We start from the raw sequence: 12,236 nt of genomic DNA, 5'->3' as shown, positions 1-12,236 counted from the left end.
TCTGGAATTCCCATTCTTCTCAATGTTATCCATAATTTGTTATGATTGACACAGTTGAATGCCTTTGCATAGGTTCCAGACTAAGGCAGACTAGGAAGAAGGACCCTACAGTCTATTTCTGACAAGATTTAGCCAGTGAAAACTTTATTAATAGCAGCAGAACATTGTCTGATATAGTGATGGAAGATGAGCCCCTCAGGTTGGAAGGCATTCAAAAGATGACAGCGTAAGAGACACCTCCTCAAAGTAGAGTTGAGCGTAATGACATGGTTGGAGTCAAGCTTTTGGGACCTTCATTTGCTGATGTGGCTGGTACAACTCAAAATGAGAAGAAACAGCTGCAAACATCCATTAATAATTGGAACCTGGAATGCATGAAGTATGAACCTAGGAAAATTGGAAGTCATCAAAAATGAAATGGAACACATAAACATTGATATCCTAGGCATTGGTGAGCTGAAATGGACTGGCATTGTCCATTTTGAATCAGACAATCATATGGTCTACTATGCCAGGAATGACAAGTTGAAGAGGAATGGGGTTGCATTCATCATCAAAAAGAACATTTCAAGATCTAGACTTAAGTATAACACTGTCAGTGATAGGATAATACCCATTCACCTACAAGGAAGGCCAGTTAATACAACTATTATTATTCAAATTTATGCACCAACCACTAAGGCCAAAGATGAAAGAATTGAAGATTTTTACCAACTTCTGCAGTCTGAAACTGATAGACTATGCAATCAGGATGCATTGATAATTACTGGAGATTGGAAGAGAAAAGTTGGAAACAAAAAAGAAGGATAAGTAGTTGGAAAATATGGCCTTGGTGGAGGAAATGATGCCAGAGATCACATAACAGAATTTTGCAGGACCAATGACTTCTTCATTGCAAATACCTTTTTTCACCAACGTAAATGGAGACTATACACATGGACTTCACCAGATGGAATACACAGGAATCAAATTGACTACATCTGTGGGAAGAGATGATGGAAAAGCTCAATACAGTCAGTCAGAACAAGGCCAGGGGCCGACTGTGGAACAGACCGTTAATTCCTCGTACGCAAGTTAAAGTTGAAACCATAGAAAATTAGAACAAGTCCACAAGAGCCAAAGTACAACCTTGAGTATATCCCACCTGAATTTAGAGACCATCTCGAGAATAGATTTGACGTGTTGAACACTAATGACCAAAAACTAGACAAGTTGTGGAATGACATCAAAGACATCATATATGATGAAAGCAAGAGTTCACTAAAAAGACAGGAAAGAAAGAAAAGACCAAAATGGATGTCAAAAGTGGAGACTCTGAAACTTGCTCTTGAATGTTGAGTAACTAAAGCGAAAGGAAGAAATGATGAAGTGAAAGAGTTGAACAGAAGATTTCAAAGGGCAGCTTGAGAAGACAAAGTAAAGTATTATAATGACACGTGCAAAGAGCTGGAGAAGGAAAACCAAAAGGGAAGAACACATTCTGCATTTCTCAAGCTGAAAGAACTGAAGAAAAAAATCCAAGCCTCGAGTTGCAATATTGAAGGATTCTCTGGGGAAAATATTAAACGATGCAGGAAGCATAAAAAAAAGATGGAACAAATACACAGAGTTGCCATACCAAAATGAATAGGTCGACGTTCAACCATTCAGGAGGTACCATATAAGCAGGAACCGATGGTACTGAAGGAAGAAGTCCAAGCTGCACTGAAGGCATTGGCAAAAAATAAGGGTCCAAGAATTGATGGAATCCAATTGAGATATTTCAACAAACAGACACAGCATTGGAATTACTCACTTGTTTATGCCAAGAATTTTGAAAGACAGCTACCTGGCCAACCAACTGGAAGAGATCTATATTTATGCCTGTTCCTAAGACAGGTGACCCCACCAAATGCAGAAATTCTCGAACAATATTATTAATATCACATGCAAGTAAAATTTTGCTGAATTTTCGAAAGTGTCAATATTGACAGGGAACTGCCAGAAATTCAAGCTGGATTCAGAAAAGGACACTGAACCCAGGATATCATTGCTGATGTCAGATGTTTCCTGGCTGAAAGCAGGGAATACCAGGAAGATGTTTACCTGTATTTTTTTTTTACTATGCAAAGGCATTCAACAAAGTTCTAACGGTACTTCACGGTTATTCCCCAGATTCTAGACTCTTCTTGCCCACTCAACGAAGGGAGGAGGCCCAGATGAAGAAAGAGTGTCTCAACAGGGCTATTTGTGTATTCCACTAAGTGAGAAGAACTCTCAGATCCATTTACAACTAAGAAGCAGGGGCAGATGAACCAGTAAGCAAGGTATATGCACAGGCTTACAGTAAGCAAGGCATGCACAAACTTGCTTACTTGTATTTACTCACTGTTATGGGTTGAATTATGTCCCCCCCAAAATGTGTGCATCAACTTCGTTAGGCCATGATTCCCAGTATTCTGTGGCTGTCCTCCATTTTGTGATCGTAATTTTATGTTAAAAGGATTAGTGTAGGATTGTAACACCACCTTTACCAATGGAAAGGGAGTTTCCCTAGGGTGTGGCCTGCACCACCTTTTATCTCTCAAGAGATAAAAAGGAAAGGGAAGCAAGCAAAGAGTGGGTGACCTCATACCACCAAGAAAGCAGCACCAAGAACAGAGCCCATCCTTTGGACCCAGGGTCCCAGTGCCTGAGAAGTTTCTCGACCAGAGGAAGATTGCGGACAAGGACCTTCCTCCAGAGCCAACAGAAAGAGAAAGGCTCCCCTGGAGCTGGCACCCTGAATTTGGACTTGTAAACTACTAGACCATGAGAGAATAAATTTCTCTTTGTTAAAGCCATCCACTTGTGGTATTTCTGTTATAGCAGCGCTAGATGACTAAGGCACTTACTAACCTGTAGTGCACTTACTAATCTGTAGTGCACAATTTTACATGAATTTCAAAGACATGGTGAAATGCATGTGAAATTATGCACTACAGGTTAGCAAGTAAACACAAGTAAATTCGTGCCTACCTTGCTTATTGGGTAATTTGTCCCTGCTAACAAGTGCTTTTTTTTTTTTTTTTTAACAAGTGCTGTCTGTCACCAGAGAATATCCTCATTTGAATATTCTAAACAAGCCCATGCAATGAGGGCGTCTGTGTGACTCTGTACCAGTCAAGAATTAGGAAGGACACAGAGTTGCCTTCTGCCCTCATTTATCCTGAAGAGATGGTAGTCTCAGGTTCAGCCCCACAACCAGAGAGATAAACTCAAAGGGGTATGACTCTCTTCACTGAGGCTGCTGCTGCCCTGAGGAGGATATCCCTGGATCCTGGAGACTTCCCTGTTCCAAAATTCTACTTTTTGCTAGAACCTTGAGATACAATGGTTTTATAACAGTCTTTTCAGGAGGCAAGGAAAAGACTGTTATAATCATTCTCTTCCAATTGCTTTCTTCTTGCTGCCCACACACCCGTAGGGCCAGACCTCTTCAGCCTGTTCAGTTGTGCATCATGCTCCAAAGGTAAAATTCTCCTCCCCTGTAAGTATCACCCTCTTTGTTTAATGCTGTGTAAGTATTTCTACTTTGTTTTAATATTTCTTTTAATGGTCCAGATAGCACCATAAACAGTAGTGCTGATTATTCAGTAAGGCAATCTTCCTCTTAGTCCATATTTTCAAATAATGAGGAAAATCCCTTTGGCTTCTCTTATGTCTAGACACCATGGTCGTAATCAGACTTCCAAGTTCATGAAAATCTTCCATAACACATTAAATTGCACTCCAGTGCACTATTTCTTACATGACTAAATTGGCAGTACGTGGTTACAGCTGTTATGGCTGTTACAGTATTTTCTGGAATAACTTCAACCTTTACTTTATTGCAAAATATAAAAAACCACATTACGTTCACAAGAATATTCAGCTAGCACTTTAACTCTAATATGCCTGGCACACCTAAACTTTTTCTTCTATTTCCCTTATTCTAATGCTTTTCAACATTTGAGGTAAAAGGGAAGGTAGGAGCTATTCAAACAAGTGGATATAATTCCTTGGAAAATGCTATTAATTTAATTTTCATCTGAACTACAATTGAAACAAAATTTCACTAGAATCTCTACCAAAGTTCATAAGAATTTAGATTGCTGAATATTTCTCCTTTTTCAGCAGTTTCTTAAAGCTACAGATAGGAAGCTGGCAAACTACAGCCCTCAGACATATCCAGCCTGCAGCCTATTTTTATAAATAAAGTTTTGTTGGAACACAGCCATGCTTATTCATTTACGCATAGTCTATGGCTGCTTTTCACTACAACGGCATAGTTGATGGATCACAAAGCCTAAACTATTTCCTATCTGATCCTTTACAGAAAAAAGTTGGCAGACTCCTGTTATAGATCAAAAACTAAGTGAGCCAATTTGTATTTGTAGGTGTGGGGATGGGATGGCGGAAATGATTTCCATATGATTGAAATGTAGTTTAATATTCAGAATTTCTTTCCCATTCCTAGTTTTGGCTGTGAAGTCCTTAGACTACTTTTCTGTTTTACTATGAAAGGAAAACCGAGTAGTTAACAGTTACAGGTCACTGCTTTTTCACCCACCCCGCCCCCCCAAATTTTAAAAGCATCTAAAAATGACAAAATATTTTTCAACCCGATAAGCTAGGCTTGGGTGGAAATAGAGATAAGAAAGTAGGGGAGAAAGAGCTCCAAAACTGGGAGTGGGGGGGGAGGCGGAATCAACAACTAAGAAAGTATATTCTTTCTCAGCACTCATATTTTTTTATGTTAGCAAGCAGAAAAAAAAAAAAGATTATGTCCATCAGCTCTCAGAAGCCACATATTGATCATTTTCTCCCCACTGACTACTCCCCCTCAACTTTGAGTGATCATGTCCTGATATTCACATGGCTCACTCCCTCATTTCCTTTAGGTCTCTGCTCAAGTAATACTTCATTCAAAGATGCATTCCCTGCCACCCTGTATTGCACACACACACACACACACACACACACACACCCTTGCCCCATCCCTCTGTAGCCTCTTTACCCTGATTTTGTTCCTAGCTCTTATATTCATTTGTTTATTGTCATCTCCCTCACCTAGAATGTAAGCCCTACAAGATCAGGGACTTTCTTCTGTTTTGTTCACTGCTCTGTCACCAGTGTTTGTGTTTATGGCACAGGAACATAGAGAGGCAGTGTGAATGGGCCTGGGTTCAAATTTTGAAACTACCATCTACCAGCTATGTGACCTTTGGGTAAGTTACTCATTTCTCTGAGCTTTATTGATTTCACCTATAAAGCAGAACAGACCCTCAATTGCTCATAATGAAAGTTTTAAGTTGAAGCTGAAAAAAATGAAAATAAGTCTACCAGAACCAAAATACGACACTGAGTATATCCACCTGAATATGGAGACTATCTCAAGAATAGATGTGACATATCGAACACTAATGACCAAAGACCAGACAAGCTATGGGATGACATCAAGGACATCACATGAGAAGGAAGCAAATGGTCATTAAAAGAAAGGAAAGACCAAAATAGATGTCAGAAGACACTCTGAAACTTGCTGTTGAAGGGTAGCTAAAGCAAATGGAAGAAATGACGAAGTAAAAGAGTGGAATAGAAGACTTCAAAGACAGCTGGAGAACAAAAAGTGTAACAAAATGTGTAAAGACCCAGAATTAGAAACTTGAAAGGGAAGAACACACTCAGCATTTCTCGAGCTGAAAGAATAAAAGAAAAAATTCAAGCCTCAAATTGTAATTTTAAAGGATTCTATGGGCAAAATATTAAATGATGCAAAAACATCAAAAGAAGATGGAAGAAACACACAGAGTCATTGTACCAAAAAGAACTGGTCAATGTCCAACTATTTCAGGAGGTAGATATGATCAAGAACCAGTGGAAGAAGTCCAAGCTGTACTGAAGGCATTGGTGAAAAACAAGGCTCCAGGAATTGATGGAATACCAATTGAGATGTTTCAACAAAGAGATAAAGTGCTGGAGATGCTCACTCCTCTGTGCCAAGAAATTTTTAAGACAGCTACCTAGACAACCAACTGGAAGAGATCCATATTAGTGCCCATTTCCAAAGAAAGGTGATCCAACAGAATGTGAAAATTATTGAACAATATCATTAATATCACACACAAGTAAAATTTTGCTGAAGATAATTTAAAAATGATTACAGCAGTACATGGACAGGGAACTTCAAGCCACATTCAGAAGGGGACGTGGGAATGATGGATTATCATTGCTGATGTCAAATGGATTTTTGCTAAAAGCAGAGAATTCCAGAAAGATGTTTACTTGTGTTTTATTGACTATGCAAAGGCATTGGGCTGTGTGGATCATAACAAATTATGGATAACGTTGCAAAATATGGGAATTCCAGAACACTTAATTGTGCTCATGAGGAACCTGTACATAGACCAAGAGGCAGTTGTTCAGACAGAACAAGGGGATACTGATTGGTTTAAAGTCAGGAAAGGTGTGCGTCAGGGCTGTACTCTTTCACCATACCTATTCAATCTGTATGCTGAGCAAATAATCCAAGAAGCTGGACTATATGAAGAAGTGGCATCAGGATTGCAGGAAGACTCATTAACAACCTGTGATATGCAGATAACACAACCTTGCTTGCTGAAAGAGAAGAGTACCTGAAGCACTTACTGATGAAGACCAAAGATTACACCCTTCTGTATGGGTTACACTTCAAGATAAAGGAAACAAAAATCCTCACAACTCAACCAATAAGCAATATCATGATAAATGGAGAAAAGATTGAAGTTGACAAGGATTTCATTTTACTTGGGTCCATAATCAACATCCATAGAACCAGCAGTCAAGAAATCAGACATACTGCAGTGGGCACATCTGCTGCAAAAGACCTCTATAAGTGTTCAAAAGCAAAGATGTTACTTTGAGGACTAAGGTGCATCTGACCCAAGCCATGGTATTTTCAGTTGCCTCATATGCACACAAAGGCTGGACAATGAATAAGGAAGACTGAAGAATTGATGCCTTTGAATTATGGTGTTGGCAAAAAATATTGAATATACCACGAACTGCCAGAAAAACAAACAAATCTGTCTTGGAAGAAGTAGAGCCAGAGTGCTCCTTAGAAGTGAGGATGGAGAGACTTTGTCTCACGTGGTCTGGACATGTCATCAGGAGGAATCAGTCCCTGGAGAAGGACATCATGCTTGGTAAAGTAGAAGGTCAATGAAAGAGAGGAAGGACCTTAACAAGATGGACTGACACAGTGGCTGCAACAATGCGCTCAAATATAGCAACTATTGTGACGATGGCGCAGGACCAGACGGTGTTTTGTTCTGTTGTACATAGGGCTCTTATGAGTTGGAACTGACTGGATGGCACCTAACAACAATGTAAAACAGAACTCAAAAGACTGATAAATAACATTACAGCTTCTAATGGTAAAGATCAAAGACCATAGCCTTCAGTATGGATTGTGCACCTCAACATAAAGAAAACAAAAATCCCCTCAACTGGACCGATAAGCAACATCTTGACAAATGGAGAAAAGATTGAAGTTGTCAAGGATTTCATTTTACTTGGATCCACAATCAACAACCATGGAAGCAGCTGACAAGAAATCAAAAGACGCATTGCATTGGGCAAATCTGCAGTAAAGGACCTCTTTAAAGTGTTGAAAAGCAAAGATGTCACCTTGGAGACTAAGGTACACCTGACTCAAGACATGGTATTTTCAATCACATCATATGCATGTGAAAGATGGATGATGAATAAGGAAGACAGAAGAATAGACGCCTTTGAATTGTGGTGTTGGCAAAGACTATTGAATATACCGTGGACTGCCAAAAGAACAAACAAATCTGTCTTGGAAGAAATACAACCAGAATGCTCTTTAGAAGCAAGGATGGTGAGACTGCTTCTTACATACTTCGGACATGTTGTCAGGAAGGATCGGTCCCTGGAGAAGGACACCATGCTTGGTAAAGTAGAGGGTCATCAAAAAGAGGAAGACCCTCGATGAGATACATTGACACAGTAGATTCAACAATGGGCTCAAGCATAACAACGATTGTGAGCCTGGTGCAGGACTGGGCAGTGTTTCATCCTGTTGTACATAGGGTCGCTATGAGTTGAAGTCAATTCGGCAGCACTTAATAACAACAACAAAATGTAGTGTTATGGTTGATGTGGAAATGTGAGCCTTCGAAGCAGACAAACTCCAGTGTTCATTCTCCAGCTTGCAGAGTATCTAGGGCAGTAGTGGCTTCAAAATTGAAATATATGAAACTGACCTTTAAAAATAACTTTTCACACCCAGAAATATACAATAACCAGGGTATGTGAATCAGAGTATCTTTGAGAAAGATACTTTTTCAAAACTCTGTTAAGAGATTATAATTGGCAGAATTGAATTCATATCAAGAACTCTAGCTACAAGGGAGTATAGGAACTCTAGTTTTAAGTTTGCATCTCTCCAACTGTAAGAAAAGCTGGAATAAAAGTTGAATGAGCTAATGTTTAATAACTAGCATAAATGGCATTCCTTATTGTTGGTATGCTTATATAGCATGATTCATAAAAATCAATTCTCCATTTTATCTTTAGATTTTCCATTATTTAGAAGAGAAAAATGAAAGTATGTTTAAAAGCATTCCGTATTTTAGTAGTAGACGTATACTACTATGATTCTTCATTTGGCCAATTTGCTCTAAAGTCATTAAAGGCCTGCGTCCAAATCCAGCCAGAATCCTCCAACCCCAAAATATCCAAGTAAAACTGGCTCAAATCTCAACCCCGGATACTACAACCTGTACAAGCATAGATCGTACCTCAAATCTGTAGATTTCACATGGATTCATATTTTCAAGGTCATCTTGGCCTTGAGACTCCTGCTTCTACATGTATTTTCTCTGTTCTGCACCTTTTTGATCCAGAAGAGAAATTCAACTCTTCTCTAATTTCCACAAATTTCCTTTCATGAAGTATTAATACAACTAATAGGTTCTACTGACAACAATGCAGCTCTGCAAACATTAACCAATAGGCATTGCAGTTCTTAAAAGATCCTCCAGCCACTCCACTCCCATGAGTTTTAATGGACCATAGTTTCTATTTTATTTCATCCACACCTCATCTTGTCAGCTCAGTCATCTGTTCTCTAGACAAGCGGGAACCTTTCCTTATCTCACCCAAAATGGTTAAGTCTTTATCAGTCAATAGGAATGCACTTATCCTCAAGTATCAGAAATCAAACTACAGTGATTTAAATAAATAGGGGTTTACTTTTCTGACATATCAAGAAGTATAGAGGTACAAAGACCAGGGTTAATATAATTGCTCAGTGATTCTATCAGGGTCCCAGGCTCTTCCAACCTTTCTCTTCCACTATTCTTAGATGTTATCTTGGTTTCATGCATATGGCCTCATGGTTACAAGACGTCTGCTGCACTGCCAAGCATCGAGTTCTGCTTCCAAGGCAGGAAGGAAGAAAAATGGAAAGACAAAATGCTGTGGCAGCTGTATCTCTTCATTTTTATTCGTGGTAGGAAAAGGCTTTCAGAGAAGCCCTACTCAGCAGCTTTCTGCTTACATCTCAACAGACCAGACTCTGACTTACCTGGTCCCAAGATCAATCACTGGGAAGAGGAATGAGATGGCCAATACTCATTTAAACAAATCTATTTTATTTCCTGAGGCATAACCTCCCTAGAATGGAGGGGCAACCACTATTCCCCATTCTGTAACGGAATAGCACAATGGATCTTGAGTAAACCCAAGTCATGCGTACCATAGCTGTATCCTCTGAAGATCTTATATCTTCACTGTTTACCTTACTTTTGTTAAGATAATTTTTTCCAAACAATGACAGTTTCCTCCATGGAGGAATTCGTTCAATTAGTTGTTAAAATAATATGCATAATGATATTTTAAAATGTTATTATGTATCTAATTCTTTCTTTTAAAACAATCCACTACTTTAAGAATTTGCTGGGTTTTTTAATGAACATTTTCTGTTGGCCATAATGTAAGCCATTCACTGATTATTTTCTGAGTGATTCTAAGACTCAAAATCAGATAAATGCTGACTAGCCACTTGCTGGAAACCCTATGGGGCAGTTCTACTCTGTCCTATAGAGTCAGTATGAGTGAGAATCAACTCGATGGCAAGGGGTATGGTATTCATTTTATATTTTTAAATACCATGAATTGTACTGCACACAAAATTTTTAGAAACTAAAACAGAGCTATATTTTTCAATAATTGCCTGAGCATATGCCAATTAATATGCTAGTGCTGAGAAAATAAATATTTAAGAAATTGTAATAAGTGCTGCCACATCTTGAATGTCTCCATGTTATGTGTTAGACACTGTAATAGGCATTTTACATGCATTATTTTATTTAATTCTCATGACTCATCACTTTGCAGACAAGGAGACTGAGGTTCACAGATGTTAAGTGATTTGCAAAAGGCCACACAACTCCCATGGCTGGTGAGTCTAATTCCAAACGTCATGCTATACCTCCAGGGACATGGAGCCTTCCTTCTGTTTTCCACCAAAATCAAAGGCATCCAAGCTACAGTCCATCAGGACTTCTGACGCCTGGTTGTACACTGTAATTTTTTAACATACACTAAGGAAATGGGATGCCCTTATGAATTTTCCACTTTAAGGTATCTTAGTGGTAGTGTGAATATTGTTGCATCCATCTTACATTACATCCACAACATTTATTTATGATAAGATAGGTCATGGACCTATCTTTTTATTTCCATGATCCAGACATTACACCACAATATATTAGAAACTCCTCTGGAAAGAAATTAAGTTTAAGAAAAGTTCATGAATTATGCAAAAGTACCACCTGTGTTTGCAGTTGTGTGATAAAACTACCTTTCTCTATAGCTCTAAAAGGCACCAGTCCAACTGAATGAGCAAAGTCAGTCAAAGTTAGGCACAGGTGTACAGTTAGTATTCCATCTTCAGTCTACTCTTCCTGTACCTTTTCCAGCTTCCCCACCCATGTGGATTTCCTTTTCTTGTTGTAGGTGTGGTAAATCGCCAGCTTTCTTTGCAACTTTCACTATCAAAACAAGGAAGGATTTATTAAGTAGTTATATGCATTTTTGAATGGTTGACTAATGACATTTTGCTGAAACATACTCAAACTAAACATTACCTCATCTAGATATTTGCATTTTGTTTTTCACTTTGAATTGTAGAGTGAAAGCTTATTGCTAGTAAAGGAAATTGGCAGGTGCAAGTAAGGAAATATGGGGAGACAATGAGCAGAGGAACCCTTAAATTAGAGTACATCTCTTGTTAAACTGAAAGCAAATCCAATTAAGTTTTTTCATGCACATTTTGGAATGAGGATGAGCTGAGTTGTTAATTTTCCTTCCTTTTCCCCCTCACATTAACTATCTTAAAACAGAACACCAGAATATTGATCACTGTCATTGTTGTCAACACCATCATCATTCTAGCACACTGTGTCCCTTCACCTGCGATATCATCCTAGGTTTGAGACTCCCCTCACTCTCTCCTGGCCTCAGTCTGTGCCTATAGCAATGAAACAGACAAAAGCTGACATTTCTGCCCGTCAGTCATGCGCTGAACTCTATGTCCAGTCTTTTACAGTCTTCACACCTATCATACAATATGGAAATCTGTGTTTTCAACAGGCGTTCCAGGACTGACTGTATCAAAGTTACTTGAGGTGCTTATTTAAAATGTAGATTCTAGGCTCTGAATCCCAAGCTCCAGGGATCTTTGAAATCCTTGACAACTTCAGTATTTCCTCCATTTACCATGATGTTGCTCATTGGTCCAGTTGTGAGGATTTTTGTTTTCTTTATGTTGATGTGCAATCCATGCTGAAGGCTGTAATCTTTGATCTTCATGAGTAAGTGCTTCAAGTCCTCTTCACTTTCAGCAAGGAAGGTTGTATCATCTGCATATCACAGATTGTCAATGAGTCTTCCTCCAATCCTGATGCCACATTCTTCTTCATATTGTCCAGCTTCTCGGATTATTTGCTCAGCATATAAATTGAACAAGTATGGTGAAAGCATACAACCCTAACGCACACCTTCCCTGATTTTAAACCATGCAGTATCCCCTTGTTGTTTGAATAACTGCCTCTTAGTCTATGTACAGGTTCTGCTGAGTACAATTAAGTGTTCTGGAATTCCCGTTCTTCACAATGTTATCCGTAGTTTGTTATGATCTACACAGTTGGATGCCTTTGCATAGTCAG

General features: G+C 38.8%; 1 protein-coding gene across 4 annotated transcripts in view; it reads right to left on the bottom strand.

The window, feature by feature from the left end:
* Nucleotides 1-12,236, bottom strand: part of ZDHHC17 (zinc finger DHHC-type palmitoyltransferase 17) — a 303,371-nt gene that overhangs the window by 30,430 nt on the left and 260,705 nt on the right. The window lies entirely within an intron of this gene.

The sequence above is a fragment of the Elephas maximus genome, chromosome 4 (genome assembly GCF_024166365.1).
Source record: "Elephas maximus indicus isolate mEleMax1 chromosome 4, mEleMax1 primary haplotype, whole genome shotgun sequence".
NCBI lineage: Eukaryota > Metazoa > Chordata > Mammalia > Proboscidea > Elephantidae > Elephas > Elephas maximus.
The sequence above is the reverse complement of the archived record's forward strand: the minus strand, read 5'-3'. Positions and strand labels throughout refer to the sequence as shown.